The 26,746-nt window shown below is 36.4% G+C and overlaps 1 protein-coding gene across 27 annotated transcripts in view; it reads left to right on the top strand.

Moving 5' to 3' along the window:
* Positions 1-259: 259 nt before the first annotated feature.
* SLITRK4 (SLIT and NTRK like family member 4) overlaps positions 260-26,746 on the top strand; it is a 242,968-nt gene continuing 216,481 nt past the window's right edge. For 12 of the 27 annotated variants that reach the window (XR_013939058.1, XR_013939059.1, XR_013939060.1 and 9 more), the window contains exons 1-5: positions 2,477-2,510; positions 13,069-13,165; positions 13,492-13,694; positions 18,261-18,461; positions 26,370-26,456. The gene's annotated coding sequence lies outside the window, so the exon portion shown is untranslated. The other 15 variants (XR_013939071.1, XR_013939072.1, XM_080554681.1 and 12 more) reach the window with 10 other exon arrangements.

The raw sequence follows: 26,746 nt of genomic DNA, 5'->3' as shown, positions 1-26,746 counted from the left end.
TGTCTTTAACTTTATTTCTAGTCTCTTGCTTCTGTGTAAGAGCACTCATTCCCATGTACAATCTTTTTAGTTTTGTACAGACTAACATTAGTCCAGACCTCTCTGTTGGCTAGTTTATTACTATATTGCTTCATTGACTCCCCTAATGTTTGAAGGAACTCAGGCTCTGCATTTCCTTAATGAATGAAGGCATGGTCTTTATCCCATGGAACATTTATCTGTTGGTTGATACTACAACTGAGTATCAAGGACAGAAAGGCATATGAAACATTTCTTTATTAAGGCATGGGAAGAAATAAACTTATATTGAAGATGTTCTTTTATTTTGAACTGGTTTTCATTTCCCTCTTTACACTCCTGTGGAGCTGAAAACAGTTAACCAGAGAAGTAGTGAAGGTTTAAGCTTGATTAGTACTTTTGCTAAGGTGATATATGAAAGAATTAGCTTTATCATGTAGGTCTTAGGAAGGGCAGTGATCTAGGAAGTACAATTAGTTCAAAGTGTAGGTAAAGGCTTTATGATGTAAGATTCAATAATCAGGAAAAAAATGTTAGGCTTTAATCAGAACAAATGTAGTAGGTGCCCCTGTGTATTCACAGTGTCTATTCACTGAGATTAGATAGTAAGTTTAAAGAATGCAGCTTAGAGGATTGTGATTCTGGGGGGAGATGAGGTGGCATGGCTAAGGTATCAGGTAAGAAGTACCGTTATTATACAAGTATTTTTTAGTATTGACTGGAATAGTAAGTAGTGATGTCTATGAAAATTCTTTCCATACAAGTCTTAGTAGTCAGGAATTTCTCTCTGATATTTAAACAGAATTGGCTTTTTCTTATCAGCTTGTTCTTCATTAGCATGTGCAATTTGACCACTAATTAGCATGATCAGCAACTTTATTCCTGACTCAGCTATACATCTGAGACAGAATTTTTGCTAGCAATTCTTTCACCAACTAATCTGAAGTTCTCTAAAGGTTAGCTGATTTCACAGGTGCCAGACGCTTGTGCATGATCATCTCAGCTGCCCTGGAAGCTGTGTGACAGACAGCTTTCAAAGAAGTAAATTCAGAATTAGTTCAGAATTAGTTAGCAGCTGAAGAAAAGGTAAATGAAAATGAAGACACGTGTACTGTGGGGTTGTGGGGTTGTTTTTTGTGAGTTTGTTTGTTTTTCCCAGGTGGAACTTTAAGCTTTTTTCACAAATCAGTTTGTCTGCCTAGAAGCAAGCAACCCTATCATACAGAGGTGTGATGTCAAGCATTAGCCTCATTTTCATTATAGCTGTCTGTGGTAATAACCATTACAATCCAGGCTGTAAAACTTTGTTATGTCTTCTCTTGTCAATGTGCTCATAACTTCCATTTTGAGATGACATTTTCTACACCTGGTCTCTGTCCTTTTCAATTCATAGTTTGAATACAGAGGGCATAATAGTCGCTGATGTGCCTGATATATTTTTTTCCCTTAAAATAAAAAAGCATGCCAGTAACTCAAGCTTAGACATGTTAAACTTTGTATGAAAACTAGTGGACAGGGGTCAAGACTTCGGAGCATGAAGGATATCTGTATTTGGACTGTGACAGCTTGACAGAAATCCATACAGGAGATAAGAAGTTTCCTTCTGCCATCTTTGTGAAACTTTCAGCTAAAATAAAGCCTTACTTGCTTTTCTTTGTCCTCCTTGTCTATAGTGCACTGCAAATGGTGGAGCACTGTTCTCAAGCTCACAGCTTGAGTTTTGGTTTGCTTAATTACAAAATCAATATTAATAGTGTTGCAGTGGGAGAAAACTTAATAGTAGTAATAAATACAGAAGACATAAAAACTTGTAAGGCAAAATGATTTGTTTCTCAATAGTAGAGATGCAAAACTGTGGAGACATTTTATGAATACCTTATTCTACTAGAGACATGTAATTTGAACTACTGGATGGATATTGCTTTTCAGATACTTGGCATGAATGTGCAAGCGTAAAAAGGAAAAGCCATTCATTTCTATAAAGTAAAGTTCTTTCTTACAGTCTGATACAATGGACCAGTTCTTATGAGGAGTTAAAGGCTGTAAGGGTTACCGTGGAAAATTCACCTGGGGAAGGCTACTATATTCCACCCACTTATTGTATACCATTTCATATGTATTGTTATGTTCCTTTGTTAAACAAGACTAGCATAGGATTCAAGAGTTAGCACACCCTAGAAAGAGCATTTCAGCAGACCCCAGGGAAGATATGCCAAATTCCCCCAACCACAAAAGCAAGGCAGATACAGCATAGAAAAGACCTGGGTCTTGTCCTGCTGTAAACCACATCAAGCAACCTCAAAGCTGATGAATACCAGTGCTCCTGCCCAGCATCCTTGATGATGTTATTTGTTTCATCTGATATCCCTCACTGCCCCTTGGGCCTCATCATGTTCCAGGTTGGCCCAGCTGAAACATATTCCCCAGGTAGTTTTTATCAGTCTCAGAAGTGGCTACAGGGAAGTTTTCCTGAGGCATATTAAGCAGTTGAGGTTAGTACCTAATCTATAAGGTTTATTTCTTTACTGAAGTTGTTCCCTGATGTTATGATAAAAAAGAAAGGGCCTGAGTCTATGTAGTTGTAGTCTGGTGCCTGCTTTCAAATGTTTATTCTTAAAAAACCAAACATACACCTGATCCAAAATGTTATCAGCAGTTTTCTTTTAAAAGAATACTTAATTAGTTGTACCTTCTAGTTTATTGCTGTTCCTGCATATGTGTGATGCAGGACGCTAATTCTGATTGTTCTCTAAGGTAAAATTTCTTTGATTTTACCACTCTATTCTGTATGTGCAAGCTGCCTGAAGGGAATCAACTACTGTTTTTTATTTGTTTGTTTCTTAAAGTATTCTTATTTTTGCTGTTATTAGACCTCAACTATAGTTGGGATTGAGGTTTTTATTAGTGATGTTTTTACATGTTATAAATATCTAAAAGATATTGGAATATCGATTTAAGATGCAACTAAGCATTCAAAAGGAAATAGTGATTAGAGTTTGCTGATACACCTGTGAAGGTGATATACCCACACAAATACTGAGCATTTATGTATAAAACTTTTCTGTTTAACTTTCATTGAGCTGCATATTTAACTTACATACTTTGGAGTTAAATTCATATAGCTTAAGTAAGTTTACAGCTATAATCATGTGAAAGTAGAGAAGGCTTCTATGGTGGAAATTTCATTCTGCTGAATGTAGCTACTGAGATTGTTGAAAAACTTACCTGTTGATGATTTCACAACAAATTCCTATGCCACTCTTGCTTCAATTTCAACTACATTCTTTACTAATTGAAGGTATAACTGCTTTGAAGATGTAACAGTAGTTATGTCTGAATACCACTTCTAATACATTCTTTGATACACTCTTGCCTCTAAACTCAGTGGTGTTCTATGGGTTTTTGATTATCTGGAGTAATTCAGTAGTAATTTCAGGGAAACATTACAGTAGTGTCGTGTTGTTTTTTTTAAGAGAAATTGTGGTGAACAAATACTTCTTTACTGCTTCAAGGTTTGCTTTCTTTTTTTAAAAGATATTCAAGCCTTGCATGTGTTATAGGCGAGAATTACTTGTGAAAGAGACATCATCCCTATTTTGTAGCTGTAAAATGTTCAATTAGCTTCCTCAAATCTGTAAGTAGATTGGTGGCATGGAGTTATATTTTGTATTCTTGCTGTATTTATTATATGCTATTCCAGGAATTCCTGTAGAACGCTTATTTGGGCTATCTATGCTATTTTGAGCTATCTATATCTAACAATATTTCACTTGTAAGTAAACATAGTAGTCCCAGGAACAAATTAAAATTTACTTTGTGATGGAAGATCATTAAAATATTGAGGGAAAGTAGAGGCTGGGAAGACCACAGATAGTGAAATAATTTAGGCCAAATAACTTCATCAGATTATTTCTGTAAATCAGTGTTTATGTAAGCAGATAGCTGTACAGAGCTTATGTAAATATGGATTGTTCTGGACAGAGTGTCTATTAAACTTATTTGATTTTTGTTCTCTCTGCTTATGATGAAAAATTTCATCTGGTTCAGAAGAATTATTATGGATGAAAGTTTTGCCAGAACCAGTAAACTTCTCCAGTAAGATTTGTTTTCAAGGAAAAAGTGACCCTATTCCCTACCAGAGAGCTAGAGTAAATACAGGCTATAGCTACAGGAATGTTATTTGTCAATGACTGGGTGGTTGTTTCCAGTGCAATAGAGTTATACCTTTTCCCCTGTTCTCTGAAGTAGTGCAAATATACAGTAAGTTTCCAAAAGAAGAGGAAAAAAGGATGGATGAAGAACTGAATGTCTTTGCAACTTTATTTTTTTTCCTATTGGCAAACACCAATTACAATTCACCTTGTCGGTTCCTTCTGACCTCTTTAAAAATACTTCTTGATAACATTCAAAAAACAGGAAATGCTGCTTAAGTTAATTTTCTGCAAGCTACTTCAACTTGTAGTTCTTGTCTGCTAGTTTTTTTAGTGCTAGTCTGCTAGGGTAATTGGCCTTACAAATAGTTGAACATACTAAACAAAAATTAGGGTTCAATATTGGCTGTATTCCCCTGGATAAGATGATGGCAGCTGAAGTATACTGGCGAAGGATGATTGGAGGGATAAAGTAGCAGTTTTGGGGTCAAATTTGTGTATGGATTTGGAATTATGACCCAGGCTTGATTCAAAATCTGGTTGCTGAACTTCAGCAGGGAGGTGGCTGTAGATGTGCTGGCTGTTATGCTGAAGTTGTGTGAAGGCTAAGACTACACTGTAAATTTGCTTGAATTTTGTTTTGTAACTGTGGACCATCAGGCTTTCCAAACTGTAGTTGTGGTCAAGAAATTCACAGAAGTAACTCTTCACTTCTTCAAGTTACCAAACCTGACTTTGTTGCCCACTCAATTCTGTATCTCATTTGCATTGGATGTAGTAAATTAGCACCCTTTAAAATCCTTAGAGACATGTTGGCTAAAACAGCTTTCTTGCAAAAGATTGCTTTCATAGGATGTGCACCTGCTCATTTATAATGCTGCTGGAAGTGCTATAGAAATCCCTAACAAAAAGTGGCCCTGTTCTCCCCTGAGTTAACACATTTCCTTTCCAGGCTATATCGGACTAGTCTTCCTTCTCTAGCTTGCTGTGAATGAGCTACAAACCAGCTCCTCTTAATCAGACTTCCTAGCCTTTACAAGCGTAGCTGAGGGAAAGAGGAAAGGCAGCTTACCCCACACAGCTGCCAGCTTTATTAAAAGGGAAGTACTCTAACAACACTTTGTTGATGACAGTGCTATGAATCTAAAGTTCCCTTGTGTTTTCCTTTTGCTTTGTATTAGCCAGACAGTCAGGCTCAACACTTCCATAGATGAAGCTATTGCTCCATGCGTGTATATTTCTTAAAATATGCTTTTGCATTGTAATCTTACTTTAAAATGCTGCTGTTTGCAGTTGAATTTATATTCATTTTTTAAACTAAATCAAAAGAATCTGAAAAACTATCTGCTCACCAATGAAACTATTACATCTCTCCTTTGGACTCCATCAACCAGACATGCAAGTAGATAAAGGGAAGCATGATCTATTTTGAGCAGGTTTTGTTTACTGGTATGAGAGAACTGTTAGTATCTCATGAAATCCATTAGGGACATGGGCTTTAGAAATACTTTGTATGTATGGTATTTTAGCAATGTTTCCCCCAAAAAAGTTACAAATGATTTAACAAAAACAAAACACCTGATTTTTCTTTCTGTATTTTAAAAGTGAAAAGATTATAAACTGATATGCGGAAGAAAAATACTTTGTGTATTTCCAAAATGGACTTCTAGGTACACCCCTAACCAAACATCTAATCTCTTAATGCCAGTGTGTTCTGGAAAGAGACATCTCAACTGTTTCCATTCACTGGGTGGCAGTATGGATTCAGAGCCACAGATAATTATGAATGGATAAAAGTTATAGAAGGTATGTTACCAATCTCTGGAGGTAAAATTTCCGAGGAGGTACTAAGTGTTCCCAGCTATTGGTAACCTTCAGCCACACACAGGGTCAGCTTAAGTAGAAAAGCAGTGCTTAAAAGACATTACCTGTTGGAGCCCGTGGGTCTTACCATACAGGAGCAGTGCAAACAAGCGTGCAGCAAGAGCTGTGGAAGTTTTTCTCAGCACACAGTCTATAGTCAAGCTGAGCCTGAATTTAGGATCTTAAAGGTATGCTTGAGCTTCTAATCTGTAAAATATTCTTCATGGTAATCTCTTTTTTTTTTGTCCTGAATGTACCTTCCTCCCAAAATTTACTTAAGTTACCTTTTGCTTTTCAGTAGATCATAGTTTTATCTTATTGGGAGCTTTTTTTATGCTTGGGGAGGGAAGGGGGCAGTAAAAATTAGTCAACTTCTCCCTACCCCCAAGTACTTGTTCAGATAGTTACAGGTTTTAGGTAACTATCACTCTGTGGCATTGATGTCTTTGGAATATAGAATGCTGTTAGAGTATTAGAAAGATTAGGGAATGCATAGGCATTTGAAGGTTATTGCGTAAACAGGTGTTTGGTGTTACAGGCTTGTTCCAGATTCATGTCCCTACTAAATGCTACCTTGAAAAGGATCAGCAGACTTAAAGAGTATGCACATTGCTGTGTTTATTATTGCTGTCAATATCAGCTTAAATGATTGCTGCTGGAAGCTCGCAAAAAATACTTTCATTACTTATCCTTCCTTATCCTTCATTACTTACTCTTTCGCATTTTTATCTCCCTCCATTCTCCATAAAGTGTAGAAAACAAAACATTGAAATCAGTCTTCTGATAAGTTTCCTACTTATAATTATATATCTTTCAGAATATCTGGACTTTGGAAAATGTTCTATAGGAACGAGCGGGGTGTTTGTTTTTTAGAGTAATTTCCATTTGGGAGAGATGTGAAATTTCTGTTAGCTCTTGCTACATCATTCTGGTAGACTCTGCTTTAAGCAGTTTGGATTTTAACTGTACTGTAAATCTAAGCTGCTGTTGTACTGCCCTATTGTTGGTGGCTGGATAATAGGTATAATGGATTAGTCATTGTGTGTGCACAAAAGAGTGGAAAAGAGATAAGGGAATGGACTAGTTCGCGTGTGACAATCTTTCCCTCTTTTATGCTGATGTGTCAGAATGATGGAGCGCAAGCTGTGCACAGACTAATGTTTCACTAGTTGAGTTGATCTTTATTAGAAATATGTTCTTATACTTCCTAGGTGTTTTATCAGAAAGGATGTGCATTAGAACCAAAAATCAAGAACTGAAACTCAAGGGAGCTGATCTTCACTTGTTGTAGTGCCTAATGAAAGTCTCAAGTGCTGCAGTGTAACAGATACGGCTGAGCCACAGATGTAATACAGTAGTGGAAAACTTGGCATGAGCTTGGGATATGTCAAGTGAGAAATTTCAAAGGAAACAGGAGTACTGACAACCACCCATGAATGCCTGAGAGGGAGAACAGGGCATACACCTTACTGACAAAACCTGCTCTTTAAAAGCCTGCTCTTTAACTTGAAGGATGACTTGAGAGCAAGTTCAAATGGATGTTCAAAACCAACTTTCAAAGGAAGACTAGGAATTAGGCTTTTCAACATTGCTACAAATAATGTTATTTGAAGTGAGCAATCACAATTGAAGTATGAAGGTTGATAAAGTATATGGAGACGACTAACTGCCAGAACAGATAATTACTGAAGAAAGGAAGTTAAGTTTTGTCATATGAACCCTTGGGTGTTGGATATACTGTGTGGGTCCAACTTCACAAGTGTGAAGAGTAATTAAGTTATTTATACTGTATCTGTGTAACTTACACTCAAGGGTTTCCATTGGTAACTGGGGAAAAAAATTCTTTCTTCTTCCAACATGTGGCTTGGCCTCTAGGCTTTATATTTGAGTTACTGTTTGTTTGCTTGTTTCTTCCTGTGCTCTCCTTCCCCCACGTTCTTGTGTTTGGGTGCTTAACCATAATTAGAGAATGGAAGTGGGATGAACCCTCGCTTTTTAGCTCAGAGATCTTATCATAGTACCCTTCCAAGCCAGGCATCCTTATTTTCATTCCAGGGAGTTGAAGAAAAAGATCTTGTCATTGTGTTATTACCATGGTGGAGGTGCAAACAGCTGCCCACCCTTCCCCCCCCCCCAAAAAGAAGAGGCAGAGAAGTAACAGCATCTAGACATTGCTGAAAGGTATTGTCTGAATTAGACCAGGAAAAATTTTATGGGCTTTGCAAAAAAAAATTCTTCATTCATGTGAATGACTTCTGTAGCTGCCAGCAGGATAACTCCCTGTTTAGAGAGAAGGCTGGCGTTTTGTACTAATTGTATCAAGGTATAAGATGTATTTTTAGTTGCAAGTTCTTTCCTTGTTCTACAATGTATGCTATGGTCCCTTTTTTAATATAAGTATGGTATAGATTGCAAATGACTGTGATAATTGGACAGGAAGGATATTAGGGGATTTTTGAACTATTACATGGTCAACAGTGGCTTTTCTTGTATTGTTGGAGTTCTTGAGGAGGTAAAAATGGTTCATCAACTTCATTGTGAATAAATGTTGACTTCAGTCCTTCAGTTCAGTCTTATACTGTCTTAATCCCCATATATCTTTTTTGTGTTTGTTGAGAGTGTGAGGTCCTTAATTCAGTATGACCTGGTGGGCGTTATTCAGGTGTCCGTAGTAGCCCAGGATATCTAAATCTAAAAATCGCCTCAGTCACAGAATTTTTCTTGCTAATGGTGAAGCTGTATACATTGCAAATACAATTATAAAGCTGCTGATCCTGGAGGTTCATTAGCTGAAAATGCTAGAGAAAGAGAAAAGCTTGAGAATGTATCTCAGTCACTCTGATCTTTGCCATGCTGCAGCCTAGAGCAGCAAATGTGCTCCTAGCAGATTTTTATCTACCTATGTATGTAAATGTGTGTATGTGAGTAATGATGAATTTTATGTTTAACACTGCAGTACATAGAAAATGTCTATGTACATCAGTGAAGCTTGTCTAATAATGTTTTGCTTAGTATATAAGGGAAGGAGAGATTTGAGAGATTTGTCTAGTCTTGTGGGCTGATGTTAAGTCTCACTCACTTGAACCCTGTCTTTCACGTTCAATAGATGCTGTAACTGCACTCTACTTTAGGCACATTTAATGCAGTGGTTTCTCCTGTTTCATGACTACCAGGCTTAAATGTGCCAGGATTATTTGACTGAATCAATGGTTACTTACATCTAGGAAGTAAAACTGGCAAAGGTTATAGTGGCTTTCTTACTGAAGACACTCCATGTTTGTTCTGCTTTTATTTTTATATATATATATATATATATAAATAAATCTCCAAAAGCAGTGGTCTAGCTCCATAAATCCCCCACCCCTCTTAAAACAATTCACTTAAGTGCATGTTATTAAATGTCTCTATCACCTGAAAGATTAACTCAATATTTATCCCATCGTATTATGAAGTTTCAGCAGAGCTGAGCAATTCACCAATAACAACTATGAGGTGGTATTCATTTTGTTCAGAAAAGGTTGGCAATAGAAAAAAATATCATCATTCAAAATCCCTTATTAAAGTATGCCAGCTATAATGACATGTCTGTGAGGTTACCTCTCATCAACCAGGTAGAAAAAGGACAAAAATTAGAGACCCTATGATGCGCATCCAAGGATAATTCATGGCCCATCAACAATCCCATTGAAGTTGATGAAAATTTGCTGTTGACTTCAGTGGAAGTAAGATAAGGGAACCTGTGTAAATTATAGTGTGATTCTTAATGCAAGTGGTTTCCTTTCATCTCTCTCAGTGCAATTACATTGATCCAGACATTTGATTGTGTCGTGCTCTACTTTACTAACAAATGGCTGACCTCAGCAAAGGTTTTTAGCCCATTTTTACTTCAAAAATGCAGTTTTATATGGCCTTATAATATGCCTGCAATATGTTGTTCTTGTACAAATGGTCTGGAGTGTTAGATCAGTAATAGCAACCTTTTTGCCCTGTAGTTCTCATCTGCTTACTACTGAATTTGGAAAGAAAAAAAGACTCTTATAAACTTAGAACTTGAAGTAGCACCATGTGTCTATTTTTTCAATAAGGTGCAATTTCATTTGCTATTACTCAGTCTGATATAATTATTAGTTATGATAGTCTCTATTTTTAGATATATGTAAAGATCCATAATAATGTCCCAAACACCCTTCTGTTTTGACTTGCTAATTGTTAGTGTTGTGCTATTACTTTTACTGGGTTTACAAACTGACCCCATTATAATACAGGGAAATTACAGAGTGGCTAGCAAATATATGGGTGTTTGCAGAAAATCATATATTTTAAAGCAGATCATGTTTAAGACAGTAACTTCAGTCTGTTCGGATTTAAGTGCTGTGTGAAAAGATTTGTTTTTGGTTATTTTTCTGTTTGTCAGGATATTGATTTAAAGCTTTTATCATGCTTCATTAAGTTGACTAATACTATCACCATTATTTGCATGAGACTTGAGTGCTGGTCTTGGTAACAGAATTTCATTTCTGAAGCCTTAAATCAAAGCATTAAATAATATACTACTGGCATGAAATTTCAGCAGACCAGTGCAAATGCTCCTTAAATGCAAGTGTTAATTTATAATCTTAAAGCATAAGATTATAACATTAAAATGACCTATTGACATTAGAAAGCTTTAAGTGAAGATGATGTACTTACTGTTCATATGACTGACCCTTTCTTAGTCAATTAGGTAATTCATAGTAGATAATATTTGTCACATAATTTGGGAATCAGATTCTCCAATGCTCTCTATGTTGAAGTATCACAGATGCATGTAAGGAAAACTGAACAGCACTACTTGTGGTTACAGTTAACTTAGTGGCTATAAGCAATATGATTATAATATTTTATGTTCTTGCCCATCACCATAATATCTGAATAGTCTCTCTATAAAATTGGTTGCAAGGGTATTAGTTTTTAAACATGCTGGCATTATGTTGGTGGGTTGTATTATCAAGCCTATAGCACTCATTTTTGGCTTTGGTGTCAGAATATTTATTGAACATGTATATTTACAGTAGCAGTAATACCATTTTTGTAGACCAGCCAAAGTGCTTGACAGAAAACAGTTGAGTTTCTTGGTTCTTCAAGCTCTCTTCAGGTTTGAAATAAAAGCTGCAAACTTGAAAGCTAAATGAAAAGGAGAGCACTGTTCTGGGTCTGACTGGTTAATATATCTAGCTGAACTATCTGAAAGCAGGAGCTGTTGCTATCAAGGGAGTTGGAGGACCACCTTGATGCTGAAAGATATTTCAAGGTAGCTGCCTTCTCTAATGGGAAAATGGTAATCTATTGCTTGTGGAACAAGGAAAAGTTGCTGTGAAAAAGAAATGGTCTAAGTGATTAAAATGTGATTAATTTCAGCCCACTTAGTCTGAGCTTTCATTTAACTTTCAAATTTTTGTTTTATATTGTCTGAAGGAGGAGTAAGGCAAAATTTGATTATACTTTTCCAAATAAACTAGTTAATCTAATATAATCTTTCTAGAATTGAAATGTCCTTAAGATTTTTTTTTGACTCAGGAAAATACTTCAATCTTTGTATCTTTGTAAGCAGACTGTATACAAGATTTTATATGTGAATAAGTATGTTAAAAAAAAAAATCCTATCTATGCTTAATTACTTACACTAAGGTTAGAAAGCCAGCTTGTCTTGTACTAGTTGATGTTCATTGGTAAGGACATTTCACTGAATGTCATGCTCTAAACCAGTTTATACTTCAAAAAAAAAAAACCCTATGTGGACAACTTGACTCATGTTGCTTAGCTTTGGCTCTTGTTTGTGACCAGAAACTATGGAAATACAACATTAGGATCAACGGCCAGCTGTTTTATCTTAGGTGGAAAAAAAAAAAATGACTTTCCTGAATAAGTTGTCACTGAAAATGGAAATATTACTGCTTTGAATATTGCTTCAAATGTTATTGATACCTCAGCAACAAAGGCCCATCCCAAGGAACTTAGCAAATGTAGCTTTATCACTTGCTTTGAAGGACTGCTGATTTTCTTTCTTCTTTCTTCAACCTCTTTTTGAATCATACCCATCCACTTGTTAAAAATGCTTTCCATTTCTCTTAGCAGAGGAACACTTCCTCAGCTGAAGTATCAGTCTGTTGTTTCCCTCACAGCAATCAGATCACTTGATTCTGTTCTATTCTTCTTCCCTGAATTGCTGTCTATAGACTTTATTTAATGTACCTGCCAAAGACACCTTTCTCCTTTTATTGATATGGATGCACCAGGTCAATTTTCAAGAAGAAAGGGGGGGGGGGGGGGGGGGAGGGGGAGGGAAGCTACTGTTGTAAACAGAGGGAAGAAATAACATAACAAAATTATCTTGCTTAACACAAGAATGAGATTTGCTTGTGGTGTATATATCAAGTATCTAAACATGATGGCTCCCTATGTCCAATTATACTGTTATTTTCTCCTCTGCACTATTTTAGGATTGTGTAGACTAGCCTAGCAAAACACTTCAGGATTCTGTTTGTGTTTTAAGCCCAGTGATCTTTACACAATTAAATGGGAAAGAATTTTGTCTATTTTTAAAGTAATGTTGCTTTTTTAGGCTGACATAGTTATTCACAGTGCATATTAGTGGGCAAAGTGGAGGCTTACAGCTAGAATGAATGGCAGAGGAGAGGCAGAGTCAGATTTAGTGTGAAACTCCTGGGATGTTGCCTTTCAGCAAATGCATGTGCTTCTGGGAAAAGACAAATGGGTGCAGTATTTCTCTTCAGTCTAAACACTTGTAGATCCAAGGAGTTATAGCAGAGATCGTAAACAGACCTGAACTGTGTCTGAGTTCTCTACTGAATAGCAATGCTTCTGGTTTTTTAAGGTGGAAAAACATTATCTGGTAAGAGCTCAGAGTTGAGGGGTGGGGAAATTAAGTGTAGTTATTTGGGGATGCCTAGCATTGTATGTGCTCTGGAAATATGGTAAGATTTGGCAGAAGTTAAAACAAAGAAACAGTGATGTTGAAGTATACCTGTGTTTACAGATTACAGTGATACTGTTGGCCTCGTTATCAGCTGTATTGATTTTGGAAAGATTCAAAGCTAAAATTGGTTGAAAGCATCCTTGTATGGGACTAAAAGGTAAGAGATCCTGAGATTATCCTAAGTTATCTGCGTTACCCTTGTGGCAACTTCAAACTTATTTTAACTTTGGGATGCTGCAAATCCCATCTGTGGCTGGAACCCCTTGTAGAAAAGATCTCAGGATGAGATCTCATCTACAAGCTAATGATTTCTATCATTAGTTGTGTGGCAGTGCTGTGAGGATGCATATATGGGAGGTGAGTACTTGTGAGGAAAGACGTTCTCTGTTCCCACAAGGTTGGCCTCAAAGTTATTCTTTAGGAAAGTAAAATGCAAAATTGATAAACTTATTCTTAAACACAGACTTGAACTTATTTCTACAGGGGAATCCAGCTATTCTGCTCCATCCTGGTCCTGGCTGTTGAACCCTTAGGGCAGCTCAGTCATAAGTTGTTTCCCAAACTGAACTGTGAACCGGGACTGTGGATGTGACTGGCTTTTGGATGGGGAGAAGCTACGTTTGTATGTACCAAGACCTGATCTGAAAAGACGATATAGAAGAATGGGCTGCAATGTTGCAGCTGAGGTATAGTAATGAAGTAAATAGCCTAGAACCTGTAATGAACTAATTTAACTTCAGTGAAGAGATTACAGCAGTCTTCTTTCGTGAAACTTAAGCTATGAAGTAAGGCACTGTGTAATGCAAAACAATGGTCACAGTTCTTCAAGGAAGTGCAGTGTTAATTTTTTTCTTTAAATCTCTCTGAAGTTAAATTGTTATCTAATATTTTAGGTGATGTACTTCAGATTTTACTAACAAAAACATGTACGCACAGAAACATACTTTATCATGTGTAAAACTGCTTTTTACTTTTATACTATGGTATAGTATATGGATGCTTCCAGTTTAGCAAGCTGGAGTCCCACTTCTAGCACTTGAGATTAAAGCACTTGTATCAGTGCTCAATTATTTCAAGACTGAACTTAAAGTAGCTTTCTGCTTAAGGACTGAGCAGAGGTCCTACTCTGGTTTTGAAGGCAGTACTTACAGATTACTTTAAGTGTGATGTATTAAGTATAAGAGTATATTTCTGAAGACTTGCAATTTAACAGCAGAGAAATTTTCCTATGGCTTGCATCAGTGAATAGTCTCTGGAGTACATAATGTATCTGCTTTTCTTTGTGCATGACACACATTTCAATATCTTGTATTTTTTATATTTTTGATGCATGTTCATGGCTACATTTGCATATACTCCATTACGTGATGTATTAATATCTGAACAGCAGTATTTAAAGTGTGTTCCCAGCAGACCCTGCATAAACGGTGAGCTGGAATTTGGCCCTGGGCAAAGAGCTGATATACAATATCAATGTGCTTGTATTCAGACATTCCCTCAAAGAGCGATGAGGGATTAAAAGGCTAAAAGCCGGGGGTGGGGGGGGGCGGAATACAGACACATATGTATTGAGGGGTTAAAAAGTACTGGAAACCTAAATGTGTGCTGTCCTCATCTTTGGAGAGCAGGGGAACCTACTAGTAGTGAAGCCCAACTAGGAAGGCTCCAGGTGTGTTTGCCAGACTGGCTGTTTTCCAGACGTGTTCATACACACAGCACTGCCACTCAGTGCTCATATCCATCCCTGAAAAGCAAGGATGCTTCTAAACCTGAGCCTTTGAAGACTGCTGAATGAACAGGCAACACAATGATCTGTAAATCAGAGAGAACAGATCTGGCTGCACAGTTAGTTCAGTGTTGCAAAGGTATTATTAACAAAGATCCCCTCCCCATGAGAGTTCTCTGTTTATGCGTAGTGATACTGAACTGCCTTTTTTGCAACCTGTTAAATATTAACTTACTTATCCTAGGCTGACTCACCTCTGTTTATGCAGGCACATAGGTAATGTCACTTTGGAATAGAAAGCTATGTACTCCCTTGTCAGCCTTTTGCTAAAAGTGCTGCAGTAACATGAATTATTTCAGCTCCTTGTTCCAGAAAGGTCACACAAACTAATAGTTTTTCTTTACTGAGTTTATTTGATCTGCATTGTACTTGCTTTCTTGAGGAAGCTTGGTCAGGCTGAACAGTATGACAGGATGGCAAGTGCTTTTACATGTAAATCTCCATATCTTTCTTGTAATAAACCCACAACATTTTGTCATGATGACGACCAGCAGACCTGCTGGCTTTCACTGTTGCTTCCAGCCTTCATTCTCTTCTTGCTTCTTAACTATAAATCATCTTTGGTGTGCGCTATGCACAGCACGCATCAGGATGTATAAACTGCTTATTAAACTGTTTCCCCCAGACCTGTTCTGCTTGAAATGACACTGTCTGCTGCTTCCAGTTTAGTGCAATGTTTTCCTGTCAACAGAAAATTTTCTTCTTTTCTATAGAGATGATGAGATTACTTTGTCATATTAATATAATATGCTATAGCTATCTATAGCTCATTGAACTTTGTGTAGCATGATAATATGATGCAAAGAAAATAAATCAGCGTCAAGCTATTACTAGAAGATAATGATATGAATGGAGAGGGGAATTTGCTGTATCTCATAAGGTATTGCTGTCTGAATCTTGAGTTCAGTACAATTTCTGGAGCAGCTTTCTCCTATTCCATATCCTTCAAATAACAGGTTTTCATCTCTGGCTGGAAGAAGCTCTGGGCAGGAATTGCACTGTAAACTGTATAAACTGTTCTGGTTTTCCACACAGTTATTTGTATTCTTATAGTTATCCTTCCCTCTTTTTGTCTGCCCTACCCCACTCCTCCTTACCACCTTTTCTTCATTTGCTCCATCAGGAGTCTTCAGCTGCAAAAAGTCACTACCTCATCCATACTCTCCACAGAAATCTCACTTGTATTTTAGCAGACAAGTGACTTCTACGATTTCTTCCATTTTATTTTCCCTTTTATTCTCTGATCTCTTCCTATACCACGCCCCCAACTTACTTTTTCTTGTCTTCATTCATGACTGCGCATCTGCTTTACTTCCTATTTACTTTTGAAATAAAATCAAAACAAACGCCTTTGTACTTACATATTTTAAGTTCTGTCTTAGATGGCCCTAAGTGTTGCTTTTACGCCACTTTCAGTTGCCTTATTCTAGCTGAAGCTGCAAAACATCCTGTTTTCACCGATGTAGACCTGCACCAACCTTGCAGGAACCTGCAATAAATATACTACACAATCTTTTCTGGCACTTAACACTTTTGAAGATGGAGCTAAAACACTTCCTTTTGGGAATTTGGCCATGAGCTCTGTCTTTAGTCCTTTGCTTATTCTATAGCTACTCTCATTGTGGTCTCTTCTGCTAACCTTAATTAAACTGTAGACTTCTAAGCTGTTTACAAATCATAGCTCAGTCCAGCTAAAATTCTTAACAGGTTCTTGCTCTTTCATTTCACGAAGCATTCTTTTCTCTAGGTTTGACAAACTTGCTCTTGTATCCACTCACATGGTAGATCCAAAAAATGTATTATTCGGGTTTCAGTGCTGCTTTCTCTGCTGTTCCACAAGCTCTCCTTTGTTGTTGCGCTCAGTATGTGGGACTTGCCTCTAATTCTTAAGCCTCAGGAATTAGATCACTACCTACCTGTATCATTTCTGAGGTGTCAGCTTCTACCTTCAGGCTATTGTTGATTATTCTTATAGTCTGCTAGATAAGCTATCTTTCACTTGTGTTGCATTTGCTTGTTATCTAAAGCTTACTTACACATGTTGAAAGAGTTTGACTTTATCTTCAGAGGCATGGGGTGTATAAAAAGAAGACTAAATATTCTACCTGGGTGATAGTAGGTATCTGGTCTCCAAATCTGGATGATTTAGATGCCATGCTGTCCTTATTCTTGCACAATCACTTATCGAAGGCATCAGTATATTAAGAATACACATTAATTAGACACCTTATTGCTTTCTCTACCCCATTAATAGATGGGTTAACTAAGAAGCTAAAATTAAAGTCTATTTCCAAGCTGATGGGAGAAAACAGAAATTTTTATCCATTGGTTAAATACCTTTACTGAAATTATGAAGTTTGTGATACCCATGGGGATGGAACTCAAGTTCTGATCCAGTTATTCAAGTGGGGTTTTATTATATTTCTATAAAATTTATATTTAAAAAAGTCTTCCTAAGACTTGAAGTTGTAGTCATCCATTGGATTTTGAGTACCTTAGCTCTTGAAAGTTCGGCATTTCGCATCTCACTTAAATCTAATCTATAGAGTGGGAAGGAATCTACTGTTGACTGAGAGTGTTAGGTGGTATGTATGCTCAGGGGGTGTCGTCACTGAACACAACCTTGATGAAATTTGACCTTTCCTTCTCTCATGCACCCAGTCAGTGTTTTGTGTAAACTTGTTATGCCAGCACAAGTGTTAGTGAAGTTGCTTAGTGAACTGTACCAGAGACCTAACGAAGCTTAAAACTGCCCTTGAAAAATAAATTATTTTAACCTGGATTGGTTTGTCCTGTCACTCAGCAAATGCTTGTGCTGACATGGAGTGGCTGCAGCAGAGATAAGAGTATCCTTTAGTGGTGTTATTTGTAAACAGTAGCTTCAGCTGTTTGTTGGAATATAGGAAGGTGTTTTGGTTCTCCTTGTAAGTCAAAACTGTAGTAACTCACCATGTCTGGACCAGTAATACCACTGTCTTAACTGTTGTTAACTGCAGAGGAATAAACTGATGAAAATTTAAGGTGCTTTGAAGAGCTAGGATACTAATGGCCATTTAGAAGGCGTATACTTTATAGATTTCATGTTACTTTAGCACATCCCAAAATTTTATTCTATCAAGTTTTCTCTGGACTTGCTGTGTGAAGATCATATGCAAAGTAAATACTCTTACATAAAACAAACCTCTTCTAATTGGATCAGTTACTGCTCACATTCACTTACCACTGATTAATCTTTTGACCTCAGCAGCACATTCTTTGCTTTCTTCAGTGTAGGAGTACCAGGACCAACAGGTATGCCTTTAGGTTCTGACTGCATTATGTCTACCATTTGTTAACTATCAGTCTGAAAAGGTTGTCTGTCTACATGCCAGCTCTATGCTTTGAAAACAACGTAGGAACTTCTATTATTGAGACTTCTTTTTCAGTGTTGATAGTTGTGAGTGTCTGCAGCACTTTTCTCTTGCAGTAACTGAAAATTAAAGCCCAACGGAGAGCTCTGAAGGTGTTGAAGCCCAGGACATATAAAGGGATTATTCTTGGAGGTCTTTATTTCTCATTTGCACAATTCTAACTGGGGATGATACTGATGAAGTGAAAGAAGAATCAGGGCAGATGATGATAATTTACATTCTCAGCTTCAGAGCAAAGCATAAATGTCCTCTTCCAGGTAAATTTTAATAAGCTTTTGGTCTTTGAAAGTGTAAATAATTTATTGAGGTTCTACTGCATTTGCCATGTTTCAGAAGAGTAAATGCTAACAACTCAATATAAAGTAACTCAAACAATGAATGTGTATGGAATAGTGAAAAAAAATGTGCATAGTGGAAAATGTGCATTATAACCTTAAAATGTTAGTTAATAGTACTGAACGTAGCTATTAAATGCAAATCCAAACATGAAAGATTATTTCCCTCTTCATTTTTTAAAAAAGGCAGCTTCAAGCGGTACTTTACTTACCTCTAACTTTCTGCGAAATCATGCTTCCAGTTGCCAATAGTATTGAGAGAATGGATGGCAGAATTTGGTCTATTATTTATAGCAAAATGCCATTAAACTAAGCAACTCTACTATTTCCATCTGAAAAGATACAAGCACTTGTGGCATCAGCATGTTTGAGTAGTTGCTAGAATACTATTTATTCTCTAGGTATAATTTCTCATTTAAGGAGGAAAAAGAGGAGGAAGAAACAGATATTGTTTGACTAATGTATAAATAAAATCTAGCTCTTTAGCACTATGAAATCTGTGATTTGTACCTGCTGTTACATCCCAAGAGGAGACGGTGATGAGTAGTTCTGGGCTATCTATTCCAACTGTGTCTAAAAAGGAAATTGAGTGAACCAAAAGTTATAGCACTAAGACATTTCTCAAGCTTGTGTTTTGGGTGGGTTTTGTTACTCTTATAGCCATAACAGTTAAAGTGTATGATCTAATGCTCATTTCAAGCATCTTATGTGGCTCTGACACTTTATTCACGTAGACACAGGCTGTTTCATTTTATATATATATATAAAAATAACCTTAAGCGCACAAACACATTTATTTTCAGCTTTATGGCTATACAATATTAATTTGTTGTTACATAGTGCAATTGTTAACTTCATCTCTTCAACAAAATCACTCCACCTTTCTACTTTCCCATGCTTGTCAGATGGGCTCTCTAATAGTAATACTGTTACTCTTTTTACTTTTTTACTCTTGTATTCTAATAAGTTTAATGCTGAATCTCTTTTGCTATGGCCATATTGAATCATCTAAGTTAAAAGGAAACACATCTTGTGCAAATGAGATGGTACGGTTGGATACTTTCGTAAAAATCAGACTTATACATGTGTAATCTGTCAATTTTACCTGTATCTGTTTACATAGATCTATGAGATGACAGTGTTTCGGAAGTAGATGTTAATCAAACTCGTGTTAGATAAAAAGAAAAAACAGTTGAAGACAAAAAAATATAGAAAGGTCCAAGACTGTTCTAACAGGGTCCACCTCCCATGGAACTACCTCCTTGATTTTGGTGGATTAAGTGCACCAGAAGTGTAACAAAACCAAACTGTGTGGACATGGGAAGAATAAGTAACATTTTTTGCATTTATTAAATATTATTTGCCTTGTTTGGATCTATTTAAATCCATATAACTAGACGATTATCTAGGGAAAGATAAGTAACTGTTTTAGATGTTAAAAATTATTTTTAAATGTGGACTTCTCTGGTTGCTTTCAACTAAAATGCCTATGAGAAAATTTAAGGAGCTTCTTAATTCTGAGTTTAGCATGCACTTGGATGGTGGTATTTCCCCAAGCTTATTGTTGATCTTTCTTTCAAAAACTCAGTGATATGTTTTTTCACAATGTGAAGTTTTTGAATAATTATATAAAGCTCTCAGAAATCACTTAAGTTTTCATATAGAGTGGCTAAATGATGTCTTTTGGTTCCTGACATTTTAGATTACAGAAGCTTCATCTTGCTGAATTTCAAGATGTTACTTAAGTCTAGGATTTGGTGTGTTTAAAAGCATGCAGCAAAATTTAGCTTCCAGACCAGTTTTCTTTTAAAAATAAAATTACCTACGAGGATGGAAAAGTAAGTAGTACGTTATGTTTTTTTAGACATACAGCACTTGTGTTGCTGTATAAAACCTGAATCATGTCTCTTCCACAGGAAAATGTTTCACTTAACCTCAAGTATTAATCTTCCTCATGCTTTCAGATAAAGCAATTTGAACATTTTTGGATATGTTCTTAAGAAGACTTGGTGATTCTTCATGTTTTTTTGAACCTAAGGAAAAGAAAGATACTGGAACAATTAGCAATAGAGTATTTCTTTTAAAGTGATATAGAGATAATTCTGAAATAACATTCTTGACCAATCAATCCTTCACCCATAACAACTCAGGATCAATAGGTTTTAGGTAATAGGCTTGATCTCACCATCCTTATACTTTTTTTGTATAAAGTATGTTTTTGCTTTACAGTTCTTTCCTTCCTTAGTAAAATCTCTTCAGAGGTTTTGTGGATCACTTAGGATGACACCTTTTGACTTCACTCCAAATTTTAAGTTTAAGGTAAATGGTGGTGGGGAGCAATCTTGTGCATAAGTATATACTTGATTTTTTTTATATTATTTTTTAAACAAATACAGAAAAACACCAAAACCAACTTGTTATAAACTGTTTGCTTTGGAGTTAAGAGCAATGTGTTAAGGAGCAATAAGTATGAGTTAACTTTTTGTCAAGGTCTTATTAATACAGGGAGAGACTGAGCTCTCTCAGATATTCAACCTTTCTCCTTCTTTTCAGTATTTTTATATGCTCTCCCAATGAACATGTTTACAATGCAAGCTGATGTCTACTCTGCAAAATTACAAAACAATAAGAGAAAACAGCAGGGAATTATTTATCTAATCAATAAAATGGAATGGCCATATCCTTCATGCAGGGTCAGAGGCAATACTCAGCAAGTAACTTTGCCTTGTAATCAATTCCATGAGAGGTTTCCTAGGATTCCCTATTGTGGTGGAATAAATCACATCTTTAGCTTCCTCTTACTACAGGTGGTTACTGTTGGTTCATGTATCTGTACAATTTGCCTTCCATGACCAAAGCTTGCCTCTATCAATCAGAAATGAAAAGGACAGTTGTATCAGCATAAGGCTGCTTCCATATTTAAAAATAAAAATTAAGAACCACCAACCACAAATTGTTGTGAGGTACGTGGATAAGGCTGTACCAGCTGCTAGCTCATGCAGTTAAATTCAAGGTCTTTTTAAAATAAAGTTTGAAAAATATATTTTTCAAAAACAAGGTATGGAATTACTTATTCCTTCTAGTCTAGTAACTTCACAGAAAGGGGAGAAATAAAAAGCATCAATTAAACTCAAAACTTGTTAACTTTTCTATTTTCCTCTGAGGATAGATATTCTTCATTTGAAAATTCATAGGATATTTCCAGTGGAGAGGGGAAATAAAGTAATAAGGAAAAAAATAGTATGTTTGTACAGAAGTGAAGTTGAAGGAAAACAGTGGTTACCCAATGTGTGTGCCGGGGGAGGGGGGAGGTGGAGATCTTTTAAATCCTTACCCCAAACCTCAAAGAATTGAGTTACTGATAAATTGTGGTTGCAAAAATATGCATAGTCTCTGTGCCTAAATAAGCTCCAGTTACTGATATTTATGCTTGTTGCTCTTTGAAGTATGGATTGTCGTATGGGTGAACTCCTACTGTTGTGTATTTTGCAGATGGAACTGGTGCTATTGTTATGAGGAAAATGCTTTCTAATGTTTCCTGCCTCTTTGCCATCTCCTGTCTTTCAAGCCATACAATGTGTTTAAACAGGTTTCTCTAACACTGAAAGACAGAGCTTGCATTGGTTGTCTGCATTAGAATTGGTAGTTGTAGAAAGCTAAAGCCCTTTGGACTATTGTTCTCTAGCACTTACATTTTAATTTCACTTCTTTACTACTTGCATGCGTGTGTAGTGATGAGACAAATGAATTGCTGAATATTAGAGGGGATTTGTGGCCCATTTTGTTTTATTCTGTAGTGAGGGACCGGATTCTGCAAGTCTGTTTTGTTGGAATGGAAAAACATGCATTTTCTGTGGTAACTCAACAGGAATGAGGAATTTTATTGCTAGAAGGTGGGGACAGAACAAGGAATGAGAACACTTGCAGATCTTACGGTTTTTGGTTTCAGTTCTAAAGATCTTCCTTCACAAGGCCATGTAAAATATGCACATTAGATGGTATCTGACTTTGGTATATCTCTGAAAAATACATTACCCAGCAGTCTTGAGAATTCTGTTTATTTGTTGCAGCAAATACATGAGGTCTCTGGAAATGGCTTGGTTTGCAGCCTATTTGTAAAGGCATCTGTTCCCCCCCTTCCCATCTCTTTAAATGAATTTGGCTGCTTTGCATTTTAATAAATAGTCTGTCATCTTTGCATATGTGGTAATTATGTAATGGATATATATTTTAGTAACATAGTTGGGGAGAAATGCTTAAAGCATTTCAGTGGCTGCAGAATTCTGCTTTTTGCACCATTCAGTCAAGGCTTCTGCTGAAAGCTGGGCCTCCTTGCACTTGAATGCTGTGTTCAGGTTGGGAAGCTGGGGTAGCTACTAGGGGTATTGCTGTTTAATTCTGTGTACAAAAGCTAAACTTCTTAAACCATGTGAGCCAACTGAACTTTTTGCAGCTATAATGGACAGTTTTCACTCTTATTTGGCTCATACCTTCTTCCATTGCATTAGTAAGCAAATATAACTATAAATTTGGCTTCAGTTTTGGTGTTCCAGTGTGGACAATTAGTGGTGAGATACATTTGTAGACCAGGTGCTAGTTCAACTAGAGATGAGTGGTTCAGAGCAATAACAATGTCTTCATTTAAAAAACAAGCAAACAAAAAACAACAACAAAAAAAACCACTTAATTCTGTTGTTGGCTCTTCTGGCTTGATCTTCCTATTTATGTGAGAGCATTAGTATAGCAGTGGTATTCCTTACTGTATAAAAAATAAATTCTTCTCCCTTGCAAATCCTTCTTATATGTAGATATGGTTTGACCAGCTGTTAAAAACAGAGTGCAGCCTATGAGAACTCAGTAGCTGTCTTTAAGAATATGTCAATGAACTCCATGGATTTCTCCAAAGTTAAATGTCAATTTTATTTTCATATGAATTATGTGCAGTCAGTGTGTATTCTGTCATGTGGCAGTCTCCACAAAATAATAAAAACAGATCTGGTAAACAGGTTTATTCACATATAATTAGTACTATAGATCAGGCAAGCTGTGTTTTTAAAGAACTAGAGCAGCTGTACAAGGTTAACTTGATTATGGGGGCAGAAATCACTTGGTCTAGTCTCAACTAAAAATATTTATTTATATTCCTTCTACTGTCACCATTTAGTTATGCAAAGCTTGATTAGAAAAAGTGATCCAATGCAATAGACATCTATCAAAAATAGACTTCAGGAAAAATGCATGCATCAGTAACATTTAATTTTACCAGGAGCAGATCTATTTTTCATGCAGCATATCTAAATGAAGAAACCTCTGTCATAAGAAAGACAGCATAAATGATGGTGTCATTCTGTACGCAGGGCTTTGCAATGGGGTGCTACATAATTCTGTTTAAAGCTTGGTACTTTTTAATTCTATCCTGAAAATCTGATTAAAAGAAACTGATATTCCAATGCCACAATTTTATATATATAATATATCAGTGCAAGAAAGAAAAAAGCAACAGTTATTTCTGAAAGCTAGTTTCCAATTGTATGGTTCATCAGAAGGAAATTTAACTGTAGCTGTTTTGGGGAGTAAATTATTGTTGTAGTTAAGTGTGTGTAGGAGCTGAAGACCAAGCCTGAATACAGGTTAGCAGGAATGATGTGATACCATAACCAGAGTTTAGGTGTTACTTGGAAGACTTGTTCAGCTGCTCCAAGAGAGGAAGCTGCAGGCCTCGATGGTTCAGTGCTGATTGATCTTGGTTATATCCTGTAAGAGGCAGCAATGATACCAGAGCCTTTTTCTAGACGCCACAGTAAAATAATCTACTAAACCTACCAGGTAGAAATGTATGTTGGGAGCAGTGAGAAAATGAGTAATATCATTCTGTCTGGAGTATCAAGTACAGCTATTTGTTCTGTTTCTCATCTCTCAAATTGTGGTGAGCATACAAGTTGCTGCTTATTCAGTTGGGTAGTAAGGGTTTTTAATAACATGTCTGGGACTCAAGTACTATACTGGTCCGTATCAGAGCAGAAATCTTCCATGGGCAGAGAGAAACCAGGGTTTTCCAGCAGGGACTGTACAGTCCATTTGAGAGACCTAATTATTGGGATACTGAGATGGTTACTTTTTATCTTTCTTGATTTTTTTTCATTTGAACTCTTTCACTGCTTAAACAGTTAAATATTTATTTTGCTGGAGAGCAAGAGAGAAGCCCTGATTTTATAGCTCAGTGGTTATAGTACTCATGTGGGCTATGGAGAGCCGCTGCTGCTGCAGTTAATATTTATTCATATAAAATCAAATCAGTCCAGTTGAAGAGATTGAGAGGGACCATTCCCAAGACACCCACTGGCTCCTGGAAAGAAACCTACCTGGTGAATGCGGGGCTGGAATTTGAATGTTGCTCTCCTGTTTAAGTGAGCTCTTTGATCGATAGCTTAGCGGTTATTGTAGGGCTGCTGCTTCTCCATTTTTGATGACCACTTCTTGATATCAGAAATGCTTCTCAGCTGAGTGTTATCAAAGCTATTTTCTTTCATGAGAATAAAATTACTTTTGGCAAATAAGTGCTTTCCAGTTAGTAAAACTACATTAAAATTCCATTTTTTTTTTCTTATTGGTTGGCAACAGGGAAGCTTTATAAGGCTTCTTGGGCAGACACTGAGCTGATGTATGATGAATATTTGAACTAGCAAGGATGTGTACACTTACTGGATGTACTCTGGGAGATGCACAAAATCTTCACTGGGATTGTTCTGTTAAGGATGATATACTTGGGAACTGTATCACAAAATATGAAACTCAGTGCTATTCAGTCCTAAGAGGCCAACTGGAAAAACAGCAGTCACAATCCAGCTCTGCAACTATCCAGTTTCTGAAGATTAGTAGGAACACTTCTGGTCAATGAGAGAGATTATATTTAGCAAGAGTGATCATTGCACCCAAAACAATTGTTAGTGCTAACAATACTGACAATCTGGTGCATGAATCATCAGAGCATTAAACATATGTAAAACTTTACAAAAACCAAACCTATCAAGATTGGCCAGTGATGGATTAATTGTCATTCTGTAACCCTAATAACACTGTAAAATTATCTCCCTTTTTATTGAAAAAGCAATCATAGCCTCTTTTCACTTTGTTTTATATATTCTGCCACAGTGCTGGATATATTCATAAATAAAATGATAAAACTATAAAAAGAAATGTGTAAATTAAATATATGTGTGCCAAGAGTTGCAATCTGACATGGTAATCGTTCATTTAATAATTTGCATTTTGGCAATAATGAAATTCATAAATAGCTAGGAATAGCAGTGCTAAAACATGCCAGGAAAAAAATGATGCTGATGTTATCAGGTGTTTAATGTTCAGATTGTCAGCTCCAGGGGCAAAACAGTTCTTGCAGCTGAGGAAGACTAGGTGAATAGCAAATCAATATATTTTGGAAATTATCTTTGTAACCTTTAAGTGAAGTAATAAAAGGTACTCGTGGGGAAGAATGATGAGTCTCAGATCAAGTGCCTGGCAGCTGATTGTGTATGAAAATTAATATACTTTGAATACAGATTAGTTCAAGTTTCGTAGCTGAATTCGTCAAATCCTAACTTCCAGTGGATGTAGGTGTATAAACATGACACAAATTTTAGTTTCATCAATTTGAAAAGTATGCTTTGATGTTGAAAAAAAATTTTTTGAGGTATCTCTTCACTTTAGCTAACCACTTTTCTTAATGTATGTATGAGGTACTCTTTTTTTTAAGTGTCTTGATGAATACCCAGAACATTATGAATCTGCAAATTCAGTGCTATGTAGTTACAGAAAACCCTCTTATTTCAGAATCCTATACAGAAATATGGATGAAGATACTCAGAAGGCACTACATGTAACACTGCCAGCAGAAGAGTCCAGAAATGGATCTGTAAGGTGCGTATCTTTCTAAATAGTCAAATTTAAAACACGTATCGAAATGATATACAGACATGATCAAAATCTTGTGTTGGAGACTTTGTATGCCATCAGAACACGCATGAAGTCTTGTAACAGTGCTAGAGACATGCCTCCACTTGTCTTAAGGCATTAGAATTAACTGGATGAGAATTTTAACAGAAATATCAAAATTAACAATTTTGTAGCAGCTTTGAAAGATGGCTTCTTTGTTGCTTCGTTGTCCTCTGCTACCCTCATCTCCTATTCTGGTTCTGTGTTAGGAGTGG

Source organism: Anser brachyrhynchus, assembly GCF_964034855.1.
Source record: "Anser brachyrhynchus genome assembly, chromosome: 13".
NCBI classification, from domain to species: domain Eukaryota; kingdom Metazoa; phylum Chordata; class Aves; order Anseriformes; family Anatidae; genus Anser; species Anser brachyrhynchus.
The sequence above is the reverse complement of the archived record's forward strand: the minus strand, read 5'-3'. Positions and strand labels throughout refer to the sequence as shown.